The sequence below is a fragment of the Pleurodeles waltl genome, chromosome 6 (genome assembly GCF_031143425.1).
Source record: "Pleurodeles waltl isolate 20211129_DDA chromosome 6, aPleWal1.hap1.20221129, whole genome shotgun sequence".
NCBI classification, from domain to species: domain Eukaryota; kingdom Metazoa; phylum Chordata; class Amphibia; order Caudata; family Salamandridae; genus Pleurodeles; species Pleurodeles waltl.
In genome coordinates, this window is record NC_090445.1 from 1,385,170,647 (window position 1) to 1,385,190,692 (window position 20,046).

Sequence of the window (20,046 nt, forward strand, 5' to 3'; positions counted from 1 at the left end):
TTTTCTAATAATGCAGTTATTCCACCAGAACAAAACCAGTACAGTGGACAGGAGTGGAATGTGCATGATTTCAGGTGTAGCCACTATGCCGCAGCAGGCTGAGTGTTCTCAGACAAGTATTCCGATTAGCTGCAAACATTTATCAGAGGGAGGTGGTCCTATCATGTGCTAATGGTGTGAAAAGAACAACAGCAATATGATGGAAAAAGTAATGGCTGCCATATCGACCAATTTATGACTTGCACAACTTCTGGAAATGAATGGTGCTTCCCCACTCAAATTTGCTGGTGTAATAAGTCTTGCCAATCTTATTACATTCTTTAAATAGATTTTGTGGTTGGTTGATGTACTTTCCAAATTGTTCAGGACACAAGGTTCCGTCATGATTCTTGGCCTTACTATAGGTTCTTATTCCATGGCTTATAAAAGTGGTTTAACAAAGTGCCACATGCATTCAGCAGTGCCGAACAGGAGCATAATAGGTGATTGAATTACTCAGGCCCATATTTATACTTTTTGACGCTAAACTGCGCTAACGCAGTTTAGCGTCCAAAAATTTTGCGCCGTCTAACGCCATTCTGAAGCGCCATGCGGGCGCCGTATTTATGGAATGGCGTTAGCCGGCGCAAGCAGACCGGCGCTGCCTGGTGTGCGTGGAAAAAAAACACGTAGACCAGGCAGCGCCGGCGTTGGGCAAAAATGACGTTAGGGCGTCTTAAAATGGGGCAAGTCAGGTTGAGGCAAAAAAATCGTCTTAACCCGACTTGCGCCATTTTTTAACGACGCCCATCCCCCATCAACATGACTCCTATCATTGTAAAGATAGGAGTCATGCCCCCTTGCCCAATGGCCATGCCCAGGGGACTTCTGTCCCCTGGGCATGGTCATTGGGCATAGTGGCATGTAGGGGGGCACAAATCAGGCCCCCCTATGCCAAAAAAAATTATTAAAAAAAAAAAAAATAATACTTACCTGAACTTACCTGAATGTCCCTGGGGTGGGTCCCTCCAGCCTTGGGTGTCCTCCTGGGGTGGGCAAGGGTGGCAGGGGGGGTCCCTGGGGGCAGGGGAGGGCACTCTGGGCTCATTTTGAGCCCACTTGTCCCTTAACGCCATGCCTGACCCAGGCGTTAAAAAGCGGCGCAAATGCGCCGTTTTTAGCCACGCCCACTCCCGGGCGTCTCTTTTGCCCGGGAGTATAAATACCACGTAAAGGCCTGGGAGTCATTTTTTAGACGGGAACGCCTCCCTTGCATATCATTAACGCAAGGAAGGGGTTCACGCTAAAAAATGACGCACATTCCGGGAACTTTGGCGCTATACGCCTCTAACGCCATAGTATAAATATGGCGTTAGTTGGCGTTAGTTTAGCGTCGAATTTGCGTCGAAAAAAACGACGCAAATTCGGCGCAAACGGAGTATAAATACGGCCCTCAGTTTTATAGCCACAAATCCTACAGTTGACAATCATGGTAAGAGAATGCAATTTTGGGTTCATTTATTTGATCTGGAGGGCCAACAACCTTGCAGCCATGATTTGTGTCAAACAGACTTTCTGAATCATGCACTTTAAGTATGGCTTTGCAGTCAGAAGGTATGGATGTTTATTGTAAATTGATGCCACTGCAGCTATCACTGATGTGCTGTTCAATTTGGCCAAGTCACTTGCCATTGACAGTGTTTTTATCTGGTTTTTCAGCACAGTTTTAAGTGCAGTGTGTGAAAGTAGCAATGCATATAATTCCACCAATCGAAGATAGGACAGAGGGCGGATTTCAATGCATTGAGCAGAGCTATGATGATTCTGTAGTAATATTTCAGAAAAGCTCCCATGTTGGCCCACTTCTGTCCTTCCAGGCCAAGTTCCAATCTAATCATGCAGTTTCTTATGTATTGGGGTAATCTGAAAACTCTTTTATAAGCTTTGAATTGCAGTTTTTCCACTGTTTTAGTAAATTGCCCTGGGAAAGCTTCAAGTACATAATTTAGTACCAATCGGAGGGATGCACTGATTACTCATTGTATTGGAACTGAGGAAGGGCTTTCTAGTAAATTATTGAGTTGGCAAACTCTGGTGATTATCAATTCGGCCTTTGCTTTAAGCTAGCACAAATGTATTTTAGAGTTGCCATTTGCAATCACCCACAATCATAGGTAGTTTTACGAGTTGGTCCCATTATATTTTAGTTCCCAATGCCTTGGTATTCTGATGAGTACTGAGCTGCCTTCACATAAACTATGCAAGGCACGGAATATACTAAAATCCATCAAATGATCAAATCAGCATTGATTTTAGGAGCACCTTCGACTGCTGGTCACGAGTCTCCTTTTCTAGTAAAAAAACTGCAGGGGAAAATCAACTGTCCACAAATGAAATTGTTTTGTTATTGGAGATGATTTACTATGTCAGACTGAATTGGAGTGCCTGTCCCCCTCAACTCATCTACCACATTTCAACTGAAATGAGTTAATCGCTTAAAGTTAGCTGTACTCCGACAAGGAAGCAAGTGGGAAACTATTGATTTCAAGTCCATTCACCCACCAAAGAGCCAAGCCCTTATTACAAATTTTTACCTTGCAAGATCATGCAATTAAAAGGACAGAGAGGAAATTTTGATCTTTCATAGAATGGTACAAAGATGGCTACTTCTTGTAAGGGGCGTGGCCAACAAGAAGGCTGACTAGGATTATTTTTAAGTGGGTCTGATATCCCTTACAAACTCCTGCATGAATTCTGCTTGAGTATATGTCATCTGGGTGTCCCTTACAACTAGATCAGAAGATAAGGTAGCCTGACTTGGTTGCAAGGTCTAGTGGAGACAATTAGCACTCTGGGACTTCAGGCTGTTGCTTGCTTGTGTGCCCCTATGGTCCACGAGTTGATAATGGTGGAAGATATAGGCCTTGTGAATCTGTTGCAGGTGTTGGCCTCTGAAAGAGCCCCGAAGGGTAAGGGTCTGCTGGGACTGCATAGCGAAGAGGATGAGAAATCCTTGACTCAGGAGTAGTGAGGAATAAATGTTGGTGTAAGAGCGCATTCCTATAGAGACTTCATGCCAAAGGACAGCAGATATTGAGCACCTACCATACGCACGCACCATCTGTATGCTTGACATAGTGCTGGTTAATTGGGCTTGAATTACTTAATTGCACAGTTTGTATGGCAGCTCTTGCCATAGGGAGACAGAAGCCCACATGGGGACAAGAACAAGAATTGGATTCTGCAGAAGCATCCTCACAGACATTGACAGGGTTGGGCAGAGTGGTCGTCTGAATGTTCAGCTCTTTTGTGGAAAATGGACCAAACCTTAATGCCATCACCAACATCAGAGCAGCATTGAAACAAAGTAATGATATAGAATTGATGGATGTGGGTCTGTTACGTGACAACCTAAGGATATTCCAGGCAAAGTCAAGAATACTGAGAACGTACTTGCTTAGGTCTGCCCGAACCGGAATTTTGGCAACAACAGCTACAGGACCAAACAAATAAGCTTTCTGGAATATAAGGTAAAGGATGTAGAATGTCACTCACACCAAAATAATGTCCAGATGATTTGCCTACTAGAATTGGTTATGAGCATGGACATTGTGTCCTTCCTGGAACACAGGTGGAGGGAAAACGTGGCCACCAAGTGTCTAGCTACCCTTCTAGTAGTATGATGGGCAAAGAGTGTGTGAGGGTGTCCACTATCTTCCAGGTACCAATCGAATACTGGTGGTGGTACAAATGTCACACTACTGTGGCATGGATGTTCTGCTCCAGAAGACGAGAGCAGCCAGGGATTTCATGTACAAGAGGAGTAAAGCAATGTTTACTGATTTTACTGCAGCGGTACAAGGCAATAAGAAAAAAAATCATTACTGCTAAGCACAAGCTGAGAGACAAGGGAGTTCAGTTCATGCCCCTGTTTCCAGTCTGACTGAAAATAAAGACAGAAGAAAATAGACATGACCCATGACCCCCAAAGAGCCATATCACTGCGCAGAAGAATAGGATTAAGGCTGGCTGGGCACATTAGGGGACAGGGGAACTGGCAACCAAAAATGTAGAGTGTGAATATGTGGGTCCCTGATGGCCAATAAGCCTGGATGACACTATATACTACCCAGAATAACTGAAGCCAGTGCAACCCACATTGGTTAGACCTTCTGTATGGAGAACCAACTGCTGTCTCTGGACACACTGTCCCTGGGCTTACCTGGTATAAACAGGAAGGTGTCATGGTTCCTGTCTCTCCATTACTTCTGCATTACTAATGAATCCGCTGGAGAATGTGGCTAGGCAAATGTTTGATACTATGGGCATAACTATATCAGGGCAGATACAGGCAATATTGCTATATGTGTATGATTTTCTAAAGTATGGGCAGAGCATAGAAGAGGGGGTACTGTCATTACAGGAAATATTAGAGCAATTTAGTGGGGCATCCTGACTCTGGCTCAATAAGAGGAAATCTAATGTGCTCCCAATCTGAACAGCTCAAGCTACCATCCCGCCACTCCAGTCACTGGGGCGCATTTGATGAGAAGTCATATTTATTTTAACGGAGTGTACAAATTTATGGCTCTCCTTCTTAGGTGTTGGATGGTAACATAGTCAGAGTCTTGGTCGCATTGAAGGATTTAGTGGCCTTCATGGAGCACTGCCATTGTCTGTAGTGGACAAAACTGTATTATTTAAAATGGTTGTGCTGCTTCTCTTTAATTTTTTTCTACTCTGTTGATAAGATTGATGGGAAAATGTTTTTCTTCCTTAAACAGCATATTGGTTTTTGCTAAAATGGGTCTCTGATAGACAAAGAATGGCATGGCACAAACTCTATCTCCCTCCTAATAACAGGAGAGTCAAACTCCTGGACTTAAGAACACTAGTATTTGGTGAGACCACTGCAGTGGATTTTCACAAGAATGATAGAATTCTCCCCCCCCCCCCATGAAGTACAGGTGCATGTTGTAAATGAGACGGACAGGACTTGTCAATTTGATCATAAATTTAAGGAACCTATTTAGGAGTTCTAACCTGCTGATCAATACTATGAATTATTGTTGGACACTAATATAGCTTGATTTTAACTATATGACAAAATGTTACACGTGTATCATGTTTGTTATTTAATACATAGGAGCCTGCAATCCTTGTATGAAAGCCTGCCTCAAATTTCCTTATCACAGGTGACTTGTGACATCCATTGTTGCTTGAAATATAGAAATGATGTAGCTGCTCAACAGTAATTTACAGTTGAGTTCTCATATCCAAATGCCTGCTGCCATAGTCAGCAGCCTCAGGGGAAAAGAAGGTCACCATGCATCATTAAAGCTGCACTTTAAAAATCGAAACATGAAATGTGGTTTCCTTTTTCTGCTCTGCTTTTCTACATGAACAGTGATAACAAGAAAGGAAATATGTATGGCAACATGTTTTTGATGCTTTAATAATTGTAATTGTATTTATATAGTGCTTACTACCCCTGATGAAGTGTCAAAGTGCTTTTTGGCAAGTAGCATGCCACTCCCGAACACAAAAGGGTTAGTGGTGGATTAGCCTCGTGGTGAGCTCTGGATAGTGGTGTTGGGTCCAGAGTCAGTGCGGGATTCGTCGGGCCCTTGAAGTCACACGCCTTGGGGATCGAACTCCGGGTTGATGAAGTCAAGAGTGCTGGTGTGGATGGCATCCGGGCTGCGGTGCAAAGCGGGACGATGCGATGTGTGGTGCCCACAGGTCACGGTGCAGGAGGCGTCTTGGTGACAGCATCCAGTGGCATCGATGTGACCAGGGCTGCAGTGTGAAGCAGGCGGTCCAACGTGCGGTGTCACCAGGTCACGGTGCATGCAGCGGGGTCGTCGTTGCTGAAGCGCTGTCGGCGGTAGGTCCAAGCCAGCGATGTGGGACAGGACAGTGCTTCATGACCCTCATAAGCGGTGTCCATAGGCCACAGTGTGGGCAGGATGCCTGGTGATGACACTGAAGTCGATGGTGCTGTGTCGGTGGACCCGGGCTGTGGTGCGGGACGGGACGCTGCTTCGTGTACCTCACAAACTATGTCCACAGGCCACGGTGCAGGCAGCGTCACCGGTGTCACAAGTATCAGCATCGTCAGGGATGCCCAGGCTGCGGTGTGAGTAGGCTATGCTGGAGTACGGGGACCACAGATGACAGTGCGAGCAGCGGCTCGGTGAAGTTGTCCGATGACGGCGTCAGTGAGACCAGGGTCGCGGTGCAAAGTGGGTTAATGCAGCTCTGTGCAGCGTCGGCAGGTGACGGTGCAGGCCAGAGGCGTCGTTGGTGGCATTGCAGTGGTTTCTCCTCTCGAACAGCACAAAACACACAGTTCACAGTGCTGCAGGTTGAGGAACCTGAAGTTGTTGGTGTCCCTGAGACTTCCAACAGGAGGCAAGCTCTACTCCAATCCCCTGTGGAACTTTCCCAGGCAAGACACACAGCAAAGTTCACCCTTTGCACTCTTTTTAGGCAGAAGCAGCAACTGCAGGCCAGTCCAGCAAAGCAACACAGCAAAGGGACAGTACTCCTCCTCCAGCTCTTCAGCTCTTCTCCTTGGCAGAGCTTCCTCTTGATTCCAGAAAGATTCTAAAAGTCTGTGGTTTTGGGTCTTCTTCTTATACCCCGTTCTGCCTTTGAAGTTGGCAAACTTCAAAGCAAAGGCTCAAGTATTTGCAAGATCTTTCCTTGTCCAGGCCAGCCCCCAGACACACACCCGGGGGTTGGAAACTGCATTGTGTGAGGGCAGGCACAGTCCTTTCAGGTGCATACAACCACTACTCCCTCCACTCTAGCTCAGATGGCTCATTAGAATATGCAGGCTACACCCCAGCTCCCTTTTGTGTCACCTTCTAGAGGAGAGTTGTGAACAGCCCAACTGTCAAACTGACCCAGACGGGGAATACACAAACAGGTAAGGTCACAGAATGGTTTAAGCACGAAAATGCCTACTTTCTAACAATCCAAAAACCAACTTCACTAAAAGATGTATTTTAAAATTGTGAGTTCAGAGACCCTAAACTTCACATTTCTATCTGCCCTCAAAGGGAATCTGTACTTGAAAGCTATTTAAAGGCAGCCCCATGCTAACCTATGAGAGAGATAGACCTTGCAACAGCGAGAACCGAATTTGGCAGTATTTCACTGTTAGGACATGTAAAACACACCATTACATGTCCTACCTTTTAAATACACTTCACCCTGACCATGGGGCTACCTAGGGCATAACTTAGAGGTGCCTTACATGTACCAAAAGGGACAGTTTGGGCCTGGAAAGTGGGTACACTTGCCAGGTCAAATTGGCAGTTTAATACTGCACACACAGACACTGCAGTGGCAGGTCTAAGCCATGTTTACAGGACTACTTATGTGGGAGTCACAATCAGTCCTGTAGGCCCACTAGTAGCATTTGATTTACAGGCCCTGGGCACCTCTGGTAAACTTTACTAGGGGCTTACCTTTAAATCAAATATGCCAATCATGGATAAAACAATCAACAGTACAATATACGTAGGGAGTACTTGCACTTTAGCACTCATTAGCAGTGGTAAAGTGCGAAGAGACAATAAACCAACAATAACAGACCCTAAGAAATAGGAGTAAGGAGGCAAAAAGTTTGGGTATAACCCTGCAAAAGGGCCATTTCCAAAACAACCCCCTCCCAGCCTAAAGCCAGAATAGGCCAATCAATACCTTGCTGGACTTCCCTGCTCAGGGCGATAGTACCTGGACAATGGCCCACTACTGCAGGGGCTCTTGCCAGTTCTACGCCTCTCTGAACCCAGGTTGATCCCTCGGTCAACACTCTCAGGGCCCACTGAAGTAACCCTGGGGAAACCCTTCTCCTCATCTGACGACTCCATCTGTGCAGCACCTAACCTTACCTTGCTCATAGATGCATCCCAGTAGGCAGTCAGAACCACCAGGGCCAACAGCGTGATGTGGAGTCTTCGACCCCTAGGGTCTGGTCTGACTTCAGTTCCCCTCCCAGGGAAAACTCTGACCACAAGTATAACAACCAACAGAGGCCACTGACAGCTGTCAGTGTCAAGAGCCAGGCACCAGGCCATCCTAGGGACTCTAGTCTCTGTCGTTTTTAAAAGTGGGGGGCAGTAACCCCAGGTGACTTGCACCCTATATCCACTTCACCTCCCACCAGTTCAGGGGTGGTATCTTGAGACTGGCCACTCACCTTTAGGTCTGTACTCTACAGCTGAGCAGGGGACAGGGGTGGGCTCTCCCACCTCCTCCTATTGTTCTTGCTGGGGTCTTGTACCTTCTGCCTTGGAGTGGTACCCCTAGACACCTGAACTGTGAGTGCCCATCAGAGGGCCACCCCCCCCCAGTTCCCCTGACACCTAAGGCAAATCATTTCCCCAGAAGGCAGTCTATGGGCATCTGGGGACTAACTATGACCTGCCTCTGGGTCACCTCCCCACCCCACTCTAGGGATACCAGGGCTATAGGGAGGAAGAAGTCCTCCACATGGGCTGGGGTCATCCTACACACCTGGCCGGTGTACTGCTCTGGGGAGACAAGCCTTTCCACTATCATAGTATGGCTAGCCCCACTGTCCCTCAGAGCAGTGACTGGAACCCCATTCACTGTAACCTGGTTGAAGTGACGACTCCCACCCTCAGGGATCATCAACTCACCCTCTGAATCCCCCTGCCAACTAAGAGATATCATGGCATGGTCTATGACCAGCCCCGGGGGCTACCTCCCCCTAAGGCCACATTGGCCACCTCGGTAGAGGGGCCATCATTGGGGGTTGTCTTAGGACAGACAGAGTTCCCTTTCATGTGTCCTAACTGGGAACACTCAAAGCACCAGGGCTGAATATGGGGTGCCCTGGGCCACCACCTACCAGAACTTCCCTCCTTCCTGTCTGAAGGAACCTGGGACCCTTTTTCTCCCTCCTTATCCTGGGATCTGTCTGCGTCTCCCTTGACTTCCCTCTCTTTCTTCTGGGGACCCTGTTCACCTTTGGCAGAGTCTCCCCAATAAACCTTCTTAAGGATCCGGTACTCAGCCAGTGGTCCGCCTCCATAGCAAACTTCTTGGGGTCAGGCAGTTTACTACCAGTCAAGTGCTGGCGCAGCTTTGCAAACCACAGACTAGATAAGTGCTCCCACGCAATTAAGTTGTACAACCCCTGAAAATCTGTCACATTACAGCCCTTCACCCAACCATCTAGTGCTCTGCAGAAGGAATCTACACATTCTAACCATGCTTGGAAATCAGTTTTCTTACTCTGCCAAAAACGGATCCCTGTACTTGTCAGGAGTGAGACAATACTGAGTGAGACGGGCCTCCTTCATTTCAGCGTACGTGAGGTTGTACCCCTTACCCAAAGCTAGAACAGTGTCCTTCCCCTCTTCTGTGAAGTGGTTCCACAATCGTTCCCTCCAATTCTTCTCAGGGACCCCATTCACGTGGATGGATGGCTCATATCCCTGAAACCACCTCTGTATGCCACCTCCCTTCTTGTACTCTCTGCCTACTTTCTTAGGAATGTGCAGAATTCAGTCTGACTGCACTGAGGAATTGCTGCCACCATCCTGGCTGGACCTGCTCCTCACGTCCAGCTCTTTTACTTTAAGCTCATGTTCCAAGAGAATTTTCTTCTCCTCCATTTTCAATCTCAGCAACTCAATCTGGTGTCTCGCGGCTTCTCTCCTGTCCTCCAGCTCCTCTGGAGTCAGGCTCTTAGAACCACCACCACTGCTGCCTGAACCAGGGGGTACCTCCCCCCCTAGCAGCTCCTACACCCCCAGTCCATCTTCTCCAGGATTTGTGCCCGCAGAGTCCCCATTTGGATTCTCAGACTTCCCGCTGGCAGTTCTGGCTGCTACCCAGGCCCTCAGCAACTTCCTATCCTCCTAAAAAATCTAATCCTGGGATGCAACTTAAGATGCTCTTGATTGAGACATGGGCCCTCATTCTGACCCTGGCGGATACAATCCGCCAGGGCCAAGGGGCGCGGGAGCACCGCCGACAGGCCGGCGGTGCCCCTAAGGGCATTCTGACCGCGGCGCTAACGCCGCGGTCAGACAGGGAAAACTGGCGGTCTCCCGCCAGTTTCCCGCTGCCCTGGGGAATCCTCCATGGCGGCGCAGCATGCTGCGCCGCCATGGGGATTCCGACCCCCTTCCCGCCGGCCTGGCTCTGGCGGTTCTTACCGCCAGAACCTGGCCGGCGGGAACGGGCGTCTTGGGGCCCCTGGGGGCCCCTGCAGTGCCCATGCCCATGGCATGGGCACTGCAGGGGCCCCCTAACAGGGCCCAACTAGGCTTTTCAGTGTCTGCGATGCAGACACTGAAAAGCGCGACGGGTGCTGCTGCACCCGTCGCACGCCTTCCACTCCGCCGGCTCGATTCCGAGCCGGCTTCCTTGTGGAAGGCGCTTTCCCGCTGGGCCGGCGGGCGATCTGATTCAGATCGCCCGCCGGCCCAGCGGGAAAGTCAGAATACCCCTCGCGGTCTATTGACCGCGGGGCGGTATTCAGGCGGCTTCCGACGGGCGGGCGGCAACCGCCGCCCGCCTAGGTCGGAATGACCACCATGATGTCATTGGAGTTCCCTTGAACTCAAGATCAAAAATAGGTCAAAGAGAAAAAAAATCAAAAAGAAAAATCAGTATGTGGCACGTAATGGTCTGCGATATGGTAGTAGTGTACACCAATCACTGTGGGTCAAGTGCAAATGTAAGTCCTATCCCCACCGTTGACAACCAATGTTAGAAATTGGGTCTCAAGTTGGCACTCGGTTTACACCCTGTGCAAGTAGGGACCCTCACTTTAGTCAGGATAAGGGAGATACCAGCTTAGATAACCCCTGCTCAACTCCTTGGTAGCTTGGCACGAGCAGTCAGGCTTATCTCAGAAGCAATGTGTAAAGCTTTTGCACATAACACACAGTGTTAAATGAAAACACTACAAAAGGACCCCACACCAATTTTAGAAAAATAGCCAATATTTATCTATATAAAACAAGACCAAATATGATAAAAATCCAACATACAGTAATAAAAATATGAACGCTGCAGGATTTACTCAAAATTACAGTTCCTTGAAGTCAAAGCTCCACCTGGGGCTATAACGTCGTGATCAGCAAAACCAACAGTTCAGGCCAGCCGCGGCGTCCTGGGTCAGCTACGGTGTCGGGAAGACCCGCAAACAGTACCTTTGGAATTGCAGGGTGTCGTGATCCTCATGGTGAGCTCCAGAGAGATGTGTTGCTGATGTCACAGTGTCGGTTCTGGAGTCGGTGCGGGAGTTGTCGGCCCTTGAAGCCACTCACCTTGGGGAATGAACTCCGGGCTGATGAAGTCAGAGGCACTGGCGTGGTTGGCGTCAGGGCTGTGGTGTGAAGCGGAACAATGTGACATGCGGTGTTCATAGGTCACTGTGCAGGCAGCGACTTGGTGACGGCGTCCAGAGGCGTTGATGAAGTGAGACCAGGGCTGTGGTGTGAAATGTGGTGGTGCAATGTGCAGTGCCACCAGGTCACGGTGCAGGCAGCGGCATAGTTGTTGCTGAAGCACTGTCATCAGTAAGCCCACGCCAGCGGTGCTTGAAGGGACAGTGCTTCGTGACCCTCACGAGCGGTGTCCACAGGCCATGGTGCAGACAGCGGCGCCAGAGTCAGCAGGAGCAGCGTCATCGGGGATGCCAAAGCTGCGGTGTGAGCAGGAGATGCAGGAGTGCGGGCCCACAGATCACACTGCAAGCAGTGGCTCAGTGAAGTCATCCAATGACGGCGACGGTGAGATCAGGGTTGCGCTGCAAAACGGGGCAATGCGGCTCCATGCGGCGTCAGCAGGTCACGGTGCAGGCCAGTGGCGTCATGGGCAGCGGCACGGTGGTTTCTCCTCTTAAACAGAACAAAACACACAGTTCCCAGTGCTGAAGGTTGAGGAAACTGAAGTGCTTGGTGTGCCTGAGACTTCCAACAGGAGGCAAGCTCTACTCCAAGCCCTTGGAGAACTTTATGAAGCAGGACACACAGCAAAGTTCACCCTTTGTACTCTTTTCAGGCAGAAGCAGCAACTGCAGGCCAGTCCAGCAAAACAACACAACAAAGGTTCAGTACTCCTCCTTGAGCTCTTTAGCTCTTCTCCTTGGCAGAGGTTCCTCTTGATTCCAGAAAGATTCTAAAAGTCTGAGGTTTTGAGTCTTCTTCTTATACCCCGTTCTGCCTTTGATGTTTACAAACTTCAAAGTAAAGTCTCAAATGTTTGCAAGATCCTTCCTTGTCCAGGCCAGGCCCCAGACACACACCAGAGTGTTGGAGACTGCATTGTGTGAGGGCAGGTACAGTCAGCCATGTTTACAGGGCTACTTATGTGGGTGGCACAATCAGTGCTGCAGGCCCACTAGTAGCATTTGATTTACAGGCCCTGGTCACCTCTGGAGCACTTTACTAGGGACTTACCAGTAAATCAAATATGCTAAACAGGATAAACCAATCAACAGTACAATTTACCTAGGGAGCACTTGCACTTTAGCACTGATTAGCAGTAGTAAAGTGCACAGAGACAATAAACCAGGAAAAACAGACCTGGAAAAATAGGAGGAAGAATGCAAAAAAGTTTAGGGATAACCCTGAAAAAAGGGCAATTTCCAACATGTATGAATATATATATATACATCACCTAGTGGCTGTCACCATTAGGTAGTAATATATAGTTATAGTTAGGACCTAGGTCCAGATTTAAGAGTGCCTAGCACCATCTAACAACACAGCACCATTTTTTTGATACTAATGTGGTGTTAGATGGCCAAAATCGCTGCACCATATTTACAAAGTGGCGCAATGCTTGCATTAAGGGTTCGAGTCCAGCCGGACTTGTTTCCCTCTTTTTTTTTTTTTTACTACAAATCTTTAAGGCTCATTCTGAAAGGTAATCTTACACTTTTTAAATGACAAATACATTTTTCTTTTTAATTTGTCAAGAAATATCTCATTCTAAGTATGTTACATTTCAAAGCCTAAAAACTCTCTATATCTCACCTACTCACTCTCTTTCTCTCTCTCTCTCTATCTCTTTCAGTCTTTCTCCCACTTACAGACCCACTCAGACACTTCCGCACCCACTCACAGACCCACTCAGACACTCACGCACACACTCACAGACCCTTGCACAGACTGATGCATCCACTAAAACACTGATGTACGCACTCTCACACCCAGACAGACAATCTGACAGCCACTCTCACCACCAGATACACCCTATTCTCACACCCAGAGAGGCCGCGCCCAGCTCCCACCACACACGGCCAAAAGGCCATGCACAGGTCTTGCAGGCAATCTCCCCTGCGCATGGGTGAAGGTAAATGCACGGTGCAAGGTCAGGTGCTTATAGGGGATTGGCCTCAGGGTCGGGTAGATAGTCACTTAAAAAAAAAAAGATTACAGGCACGTTATAGTTAGGGTCACATTGTAAACGTACAAAACTATAGAAATTCAGCAGTTAAAGTTACCTCAAGTAACTATAACTAGTGTGCTAAGGTAACTATAACTCGTGCCATCGCCATGCATTGCTACTTACCCGACAATTTATGGCACTCATGAAATTTTTGATAATACGACTGTAATATTTGCAGTAACATTTTTGACGAAAAAACTATGCATAGCGAGGGCGTGAGTTATAGTTACCTTAGCGCACATGTTATAGTTACTTGAGGTAACTGTAACTATAACTATAACTGGTAAATTTGTATGGTTTCGTACATTTAAAATGTGAGCCTAACTATAACGTCCCTATAACCTTTGTTTGTTTAGGTTAACATATATATATACATATATATATATATATATACATATATATATATATAACTGTGAGTAATATATATATTTGTTGAGCAGGCCAAAAAAAGTTTGTATATATTTTAAGAAAAACATAGTTATTATACGTATTTGTACAAAAGAATACACATATCTAGAAGTATACCAGTAATTAAGTTATACATGTTTGCATACAAAGGGCTATACAATACATTGCTGTTTGAGTATGGTGCTTATGTAGGAAAGAGCCAACGCTTGAGTAGTCTTCTGAAGATAAGATAGTGATCCGTGGACCTTATATATGGAGGTAATGAATTCCATATTTTGGTCGCTTGAGCAGAGAAATATGTACCACCTGTTGTCTTTATCTTGTATGATGGGATTTTGAGGCGAGATGCCAATCTTGAGTGGAGGTTCCTTTGTTGAATGTAGTTGGTGATTTTATTCCTGATGAAAAGCGGTCCTGTTAAATGTATTTCTTTGTGGGTGATACAGAGCAGCTTGAAGGTGGATCTTCTGGCAACTGGTAACCAATGTAGGGCCCTCAAGGCAGGGGAGATGTGGGCTTCTGGCTTTGCATGTATGAGTAGTCTGGCAGCAGAGTTCCGAATCCGTTGTAGGCTTTTCCTAGTAGTTAGAGATATTCCATGGTAGAGGCCATTGGCGTAATCCAGTTTAGACAGTACAAGGGAGACAGTAGCCTGGACCTTGTAATTATAGAAAAGTCAGATTTTCTCTGCATGTTTGTACACAGTCTGAGCTGCCACATTGTTTTAGTCTCACTAGTATTTTAACCTGATTTTAATACCTTCTTACAAGAAATATTGAACTACTTTTGGTTGTGATTCATTTTGCACTAGACCTTTTAATTTTATTCTTCATGTTTGCAAACATTCTATCTCTTTTGCATGCAAGAGCAACACACCAAGGATTTAAGCGTTTTGTGTTACAGGTGATGGTGTGGCTGTGTACTATAAGGATAAAAGTAAACCTCGTCATACAATATAAAGATATTGCAAGTCACCTCCAGGTTCCATTACTTTTTAAAGAACATGACATTCAGCCTCTGCCCTCTATATTGTCACTGAACTCTTCAATGTCTTGCAATATCATCACAATATAGAGCATGGGATACTTTATCCCATATATTATAAAATGCATAAACAATATTCACTGATAAAACCCTGAAATAATGATATTAGAAATGGCACATGGATATTATAGAGACCTACCTCGACATGGCATGGAAGCATGGAACATAGGCAATATTTTATAGTTGAAGGAGATGTAGCCTCGTTAGTACGTTGTTGAAAATAATATATGTAGTCCTGCGTACTAATACCTGCTTCAGTGCTACATTTGTGTCATTCCAGATAAACAACGTTGTCTACATGTCTTACTGCCTTTCTGCTGCCGTAGTGTCAATGACCTAAGGTGCTGCCATGCCACTGAACACGAATTTCCGGTTAAAATTCTTCATTGATAAAGAAATACAAAAAAATAATTTTGCTGGAGGGGACACGTACTGCCACTTAAAAAACTATTATAAACTGAAAATTATTGAAGTATCTGCACAGTTTTCATATAATACCAGTGAAACAATAGCTGTTTATTGTGGCTTAAACGGGGACAGATGGAGGAAGTATAAAGCAGATGGTGTTTACCCGCCGCTGTCGTACCATGGCAAAGTCTGAACTGTCTTTACCACATTATAAATAGAATGTAAAATAAAGCATGGCAATTTAGGCCTTATTACACGTGTCAGGTGAGATAGGTATCTATGGAAATTTTGAATAGTCACTCTTATTCTAACTAAAAGAAGGAAGACCATTGCGTCAATAAGAACTGAATAACCCCATAAAGTCCTGTGAATAATGGGACACACGAACGATGCAGAGATAGACAGCCTCAATCTTCAGCAGTCAAAATTGATGGTAACTAAACAAACATCTGCCAAATGTGTAGACCACATGGCATCAGACTCTGGTGGACAGTTAGCAAAAATGGTGTTCAGAAAATAATTTTTTGCTAATCAAATTGTTGATAATGTATTTAGTAATGTCGGGAAAGGATATAAAAACACTGCATTCTACTTAGGGAATTTATGTTTACACAAGAAGAAAACACATATGTGATTTGTTTTTATTTTTAGTGAGAATGTTAAATCAAATAAATAGAGACCGAGAGTTGTTTTTATTCTTAAAAATGAGCAATTAGTAATCTGTAGCATGTGGGATGTAGTATAAGGTGAACGTTTATCGTCCTTTTTATGTCAAATGTTTTGTTTAATGCATAAAAGGCCCCAGAGTGTGCAAGAACAATCGACAATAAATTGAACCACTGTGGAGATATACAAGACAATACACTAAATATGGGAAGCAGAGCATTAGAGCAGTCAGAAGGTCAGCATTGAATAAAGTGAGCAGGTAAATCATTATGAAAAGGCCAAATGCAATATTAACCAATACTCTTGGAAGCCATCTCAAGACTGCAGAGGATGGCATCAGCAAGGGCGGATAGAGATGCTTCGGAAGTTGATGTGACTAATAGCTGAGAGAGCATAGGCAAGAGATTGATATTGGGAAATAATAACCTTCAGTAGATGGGATTTAGCACATATAGAAGTGGAGAGATGGCTTTTGTTCAGAAGTGGTTTGATGTCTTTTTTGAAGGTCCTAGGTGAGGTAGTTAGATAGAGCTCAAAAGGGAGAGAGTTCAATTTTTTTGGGTCACAACATGAGAAAAACTGGTACAAAGCAAGCGGTCTCCACCAAGGTGGAGCAAATCCAGGCATCAGAAGCTACTTATTCCTCACTGCCCCGACCCGACCCTACCTTGCCTTTCAAAGCCAAGTACTGAGGAGACACTTGCTGCAGAGTTGTGTACTTTTAAAGATCCGTTTTACATGAAGTGGAGACCTCAAGGTAGAGCTGCATTGAGGACTGCTATAATGGCTTTGGGTATACCACAGAGAAGTTGATTGCCATATTCCAGTTTAGATAAGAACAGAACTTCGACCACTTACTTGAGGTCAGCCTCAAGGGTGTGATTTATAATACCATTTTATAGTTTATGATGGTATGGAGCATTTTAGCCTTGCTGTGGAAGATTCTCATCCAACATAACACCCAGAGTTTTGGCGCTACCAATGAACCTGGAGGAAATGTCAAGAGTAGTGAGGGTGATCACCCAAGATTCCGTCTTTAAGTCTGGCGCTGCTGAGAAGAGCAAGAGTTTTGATTTCCTAGGGTGGAGTCTTAATTGGTGCTAAACCATCCGGATTTGTTTATTTTTTCTAATGCTAGTGATAGCTGAGGGATATAAATCTCAGATGAAACCTTCCTGCACATAACACACTACCTGTATGTAGACAACATGTTCATGAATTATGCTATGTTTTATGCTGCTTTTTGCTAAGGAGCTGCATATAGAAACTGAATAATGTAGACGGCTGAGATAAACACCTAAGAGACTCATTAATGCATCAAGATGGGGGAAAGATGGAGATCCAATCTACATATGATAGGGTGATTGCTCAGGTACAAGTGGATAAGTTATCACTTAATACCTATTCAGTACTTTAGGGTGTTGAGGTGGTGACCATGATCTGCTGTATCAAAGATCAAGGACAAATCTAGAAGAACTGCAAAGAACAATACCCCTTTATGCAGAGAACTCATCACTGTTAAGGATCATGGCAGTCTTGCTACTTCAGCCTGATCTGAATCCAGGTACGTTATCATTTAGGAGGCTGTTTTCTGAAACATAATTGTTAATTTGGGGGACCTCACAACTCTGTGGGAGATTGGAGGGAAAAGGATGACTGGTTTTGGGCCAGTAGCTCTTGAGATTATTATTATCAGCAGTGGCTTTACTTAAGAGAGGGTCAAGTTGGCAAATATGTAGGTATTTAGTAAGCTTGACAAACAAAAGAAGGAGCAGGAGGTGAATTAGCTTTCCTCTGAAAATATCAGCATACAACAACAAAACCTGGTGATGGAAGCTGTGGATTCAGTACTTACAAAATTGATTCAGTACAAATGGAATGCTGACAAATCAAGTCAGTCCAGAGAGGTTTTGATTTTCATACCATCTAATAGCTCTCTTAATGTACATAAGAACGAATTTCTAAAATGTAGCAAATATAGCAATAAGCCTTCAGATAATAAATATCATAAGAATAGAAGACTCTTCCCCGGCATAAGGTGGACTGGCATCATCTACCTACTGATAAGATTATAGGTACTTTTGGACTTGTTCATACCATTTTTCCTTCGATATTATATGAACTCCTTCGCTGCCAGGCCTTTTCCCCCTCAGGTGCCAAGCCTTTTTTTGGCTGTTTGCAGCAGTGTGTGCTTAAGCCCTCATAACTTTTTGCCACATAAGCTACTCATGCCAAATTTGCGTCCTTTCTTTCCAACACCCTAGGGATTCTAGAAATACCCAGACTGTGGGTTCCCCTGAAGGAGGCCAAGGAATTAGGCAAAATACGGCGAAAATGTTTTTTTTTTTCAAATAAATTGGAAAAAGGGGCTGCAGAAGAAGGCTAGTGGTTTTTTCCCCTGAAAATGGCATCAACAAAGGGTCTTCACAGCTTTTAGGAACAGGCAGACTTGAATCAGAAAACCACATTTTTCAACACAATTTTGGCATTTTACTGGGACATACCCCATTTTTACTATTTTGTGTGCTTTCAGCATCCTTCTAGTTAGTGACGGAAATGGGTGTTAAACCAATGCTGGATCCCAGACAGCTAAACATATCTGAAAAGTATACATAAATTCTGAATTCAGCAAGGGGTAATTTGTGTAGATCGTACAAGGTTTTCCTACAGAAAATAACAGCTGAAATAAAAAATATTGAAATTGAGGTGAAAAAATAGCCTTTTTTCTCCACGTTTACTCTGTAACTTTTTCCTGCAATGCCAGATTTTTTAAAGCAATATAATGTTACATCTGCTGGACTCTTCTGGTTGTAAGGATATATATGGCTTGTAGGTTCATCAAGAACCCTATGTACCCAGAGCCAATAAATGAGCTTCACCCTGCAATGGGTTTTCATTCTATGCCGGGTATTCAGCAATTCATTTGCTGAAATAAAAAGAGTGAAAAATAGGTATCAAGAAAACCTTTGTATTTCCAAAATGGAACAGGATAAGGTGTTGAAAAGCAGTGGTTATTCGCACATCTCTGAACTCCGGGGTGCCCATACTAGCATGTGAATTACAGGGCATTTCTCAAGTAGATGTCTTTTTTACACACTGTCTTACATTTGGAAGGAAAAAATCTAGAGAAAGACAAGGAGCAATAACACTTGTTTTGCTATTCTGTGTTCCCCCAAATCTCCCGATACAAATGGTACCTCACTTGCGTGGGTAGGCCTAATGCTCGCAACAGGAAATGCAACATGGACACATCACATTTTTACATTGAAATATTACTTATTTTTTGCATAGTGCCTAGCTGTAGACTTTGGCGTCTAGCTCAGCTGGCACCTAGGGAAACCTACCAAACCTGTGCATTTTTTTTAACTAGACACCAAGGGAAATCCAAGATGGAGTAACTTGTGGGGATCTCACCAGGTTCTGTTACCCAGAATCCTTTGCAAACCTCAAAATATGGCCAAAAAAAAACACTTTTTCCTCACATTTCCGTGACATAAAGTTCTGGAATCTGAGAAGAGCCACAAATTTCCTTCCACCCAGCGTTCCTCCAAGTCTCCCAATAAAAATGGTACCTTACTTGTGTCAGTAGGCCTAGCGCCCGCGACAGGAAATGCCCCAAAACACAACATGGATACATCCCATTTTCACAAAGAAAACAGACCTGGTTTTCGCAAAGTGCCTAGCTGTGGATTTTGGTCTCTAGCTCAGCCGGCACCTAGGAAAATCTACCAAACCTGTGCATTTTTGAAAACTAGACACAGAGGGGAATCCAATATGTGGTGACTTGTGGGGCTGTCACCAGGTTCTGTTACCCAGAATCCTTTGCAAACCTCACTTGTGTGGGTAGGCATAGTGCCCTCAAAAGGAAATGCCCTAAAACACTATTTGGAAACATCAAAATTATCAAATACAAAACTACCTGTTTTTGCGGGGGTCACCTGCGTTTTTGGTTCTGGGCTCAGCAGCCATCTAGGGAACCCTACCAAACCCAGACATTTCTGAAAACTAGACACACAATGGAGTCCAGAGAGGTGTGACTTGTGTGGATCCCCCAATGTTTTCTTACCCAGAATCCTCAGCAAACCTCAACTT

General features: G+C 45.1%; 1 protein-coding gene and 1 long non-coding RNA gene across 3 annotated transcripts in view; one reads left to right on the plus strand and one right to left on the minus strand.

Moving 5' to 3' along the window:
• The window catches only part of EPHA8 (EPH receptor A8), a 1,152,754-nt gene that overhangs the window by 1,038,483 nt on the left and 94,225 nt on the right, over nt 1–20,046 (plus strand). The gene's annotated exons all lie outside the window — the stretch shown is intronic.
• The window catches only part of LOC138300869 (uncharacterized), a 339,248-nt gene that overhangs the window by 23,898 nt on the left and 295,304 nt on the right, over nt 1–20,046 (minus strand). The window lies entirely within an intron of this gene.